Source organism: Octopus bimaculoides, chromosome 13, assembly GCF_001194135.2.
Source record: "Octopus bimaculoides isolate UCB-OBI-ISO-001 chromosome 13, ASM119413v2, whole genome shotgun sequence".
In the NCBI taxonomy this organism is placed as follows: domain Eukaryota; kingdom Metazoa; phylum Mollusca; class Cephalopoda; order Octopoda; family Octopodidae; genus Octopus; species Octopus bimaculoides.
The window spans coordinates 44,062,916-44,066,280 of record NC_068993.1 but is presented as its reverse complement, the minus strand read 5'-3'; positions in this window follow the sequence as shown (position 1 = coordinate 44,066,280).

Here is a 3,365-nt window from a genome sequence, read left to right as displayed (position 1 = left end):
ATGTATGTATGTATGTATGTATGTATACGCATTTAAATATATAATTAAAAGTCATTTTATGCAGATCCAATTCATATATATGTATAGTTATTCACATAATGAATTTAGTTCAAGCAATATGTATATAGATGCATGCGCTCACGCATATAGACATAGCCACTTATTTCCTGCTATACACACGCACTCTCTCACACACACACATGGGAATATATATGTACCAATGTATATGCCACATAATTATGCTCACATGCCTACCTGTAGTTTTATAAACACACCCATGGAGTACATCTATCTCAGTATATATCTACACATATAAACGCATAAACATACTTCTTTATATATATATGTGTGTGTGTGTGTGTGTGTGTGTGTGTGTGTGTGTGTGTGTGTGTGTGTGTGAGTGTGTGTGTGTGTTTGTGCGTGCGTGTGTAGATAGACAGATAAACAAGCATATTCGTACTCTTGCTTGTGTATTACTGTAGAGCTCTAAGAACCGGTATATACTCATGTGTACAAATACAGGTATATACACAAGCATACATATAAAGGCACAAACAGAAACATACATTCACAGAAACATATATTCACAGAAACATCTATATACAACCATTTATCCATCCGTCCATCCACCCATTCATGCGGAGTGAAAATGAAATAAATATGAAATGGATATGTGAATTAATTTGTAGGAAAAAAAAGGAGAAAATAATAAACTAAGAATGAAATAAATTGTCAAATATAAACATGATATATAGCATGTATTCATTCAATGTGTGGCCCATAATAAATATTAGATGTAAATATACTCCTCTAAAATAATATACTGTATTAGAATGTATCGATATATATTTTAAATTACTAAAGGAAATAAATAATATATCAAAATATTTTTTAAATATTTGCGATATAGCACATCTAATAACGGAAACTACCTTACATAATATATAGAATATTTTCTATATGATATAATAAACCCATGTTGTACATATAACATTAAACGCAATGTAAAGCTTGTTGTGTATATGTCATAAACAGTACTCGTAACAGATGCAAGTATTCAAGACGACGAGCTGGCAGAAACGTTAGCACGTCGGTCGAAATGCTTAGCGATATTTCGTCTGTCTTTATGTTCTGAGTTCAAATTTCACCGTGGTCGACTTTGCCTTTTGTCCTTTCTGGGTCGATAAATTAAGTACCAGTTGCGTACTGGAGTTGATCTAATCGACTGACCTCCTCCCCCAAAATTTCGGACCTTTTACTTGTTTCTGTCATTTTGACTGCGGCCATGCTAGAGCACCGCCTTTAGTCGAAAAAATCGAATCCAGGACTTATTCTTTGTAAGCCTAGCACTTATTCCATCGGTATCTTTTGCCGAACTACTAGGTTACGGGGTTGTAAGCACACCAACATCGGTTGTCAAACGATGGACAAACACAGACACTCAGATATGTGCAATATTCTTTAAGTTTTTCTTTTATCTGTTCCAGGCATTGGCCTGCGGCCTTGCTGGGGTACCGCCTTGAAGGGTTAAATCGAACATATTGACCCTTGTACATTTTTTGTTAATTTGTGCTGCTTATAGTAGATGTGTGCTGTTTTAGGTTTGACCAAATATAAACCTTGATCGATAACTACAGGGTTTCAAAAACCTTCGGACTGACAGTACTGTTGAAAGCGTGCTTCCGGTCGTATTTTGCATACTCGGCTTTATTTGCAGGCGCCAGGGAGGTTAGACTGCAGAGATCTACCTTTACCTCCATGTTGTCTGTTTTGTGTAATCGGAGCAGTCAATTGTATGCGGGTAAAACGAAATAAAAACAAACGCCAACACGTTCGGCAGTTGTCAACCCAATCTCATCAAAATTTCGACACCATTCATATTTATTTTTTTGCAGAGGCATATAGAAACAAATAAGCAAACATTAAATTAAAGAATAACACAATGTCTTTCGTATTTATTTTATTTTTACAAATAACTGTGATATTTAAATATATGTGCATATGTTTATATACATACATACATACATACATACATACATATATATATATGTATGTATGTATGTATGCATGTATGTGTTTGAGTATGTGTGTATGTATGTTTGTATATGAGTATATAATATACATTTAAGATATGTATGTACATATATGTGTGTGTGTGTGTACGTGTGTGTGAGCGCGTATGTATGTTTGTGTGTGTGTGTCTGTGTGTATGTATGTCCATGTGTGTGTGATGTACACACACTCACCTTTACATGCACACAGAGATATATTGATAGAAGTATCTGGTGCATGTATTATATAAAAAGCTTCGGACGGAACATATCAGTCATAAGATAAAATATTCAGAGAAATATGATTATAAATAAGCATTAGAATTATAATTTGCGAAAAAAAAATGGATATATATCAGCAGAGTAGCAGAATAGATGATCATACGTGGTCTGATCAATAAGTAACCGGATTTTTGCTATACTAACGAAGCTAAAGCACGGCGAGTGAAGTCGCCTAACACAGATTAACCTTGAACTTTGCTATGCACGCGCACTAAATTTTAACGGTCTAGCTCACTTCCGCTGTTTACAGCAGTACTTGAAAGGAAGGTGTGTAGAGTGTGATCGTTGCATTGACCATGGGAGAGAAAGCTGAGCAGAGAATCTGCATCAACTTTTACTAAAAGCTTGACGATACCTGCTCAGAGGCCTACGCAAAGTTTTCAAAAAATTTTCATCGTTCTCGACACAATCAAGGAGATCATGCGCAATTGAAACCCGAATGTCCTTTTGGTCAGCTGAAAGCAGTTTTGGCACAAACGTGGCAGACGCGCGTCTCACATCCAAATCTTTGGTGATAGTGCACTGAACTGAACCGTAACTAATCTGCACGTGATCTGCTAACTCACAGATGGTGATTCGACGATTTCCCTTCACAGCTGCACGCACACCTGCGATGTTTTTCTCAGTTCTGCAGGCTGCGGGCTTCCCAGACGCTCGTCAACATCAACATTTTTCGCCCATCTTGAAAACGTCTGAACCACTCGTACAGTTGCGTGTGGCTCATACACTCCTCTCCATACACTTTCTGCAAATTTGCGTAGGCCTCTGAGCAGGTGTTACCATGACAACTTTCTCTGTCATGGTCAATGCGACGATCACACGCTACACACATTCCTTCCAAGCACTGCTGTAAACAGTGGATGTAAGGTAGAACGTTAAAACTTAGTGCGCATGCACAACAGAGTTTAAGGTCAATCTGTGCCGAGCGGCTTTTCTCTGCGTGCTTTAGCTTAGTTACTATGGTAACAGTCCGGATACTTATTGATCAGACCGCATACAATCCAGGATATATAATGCAATGTATTTATATAT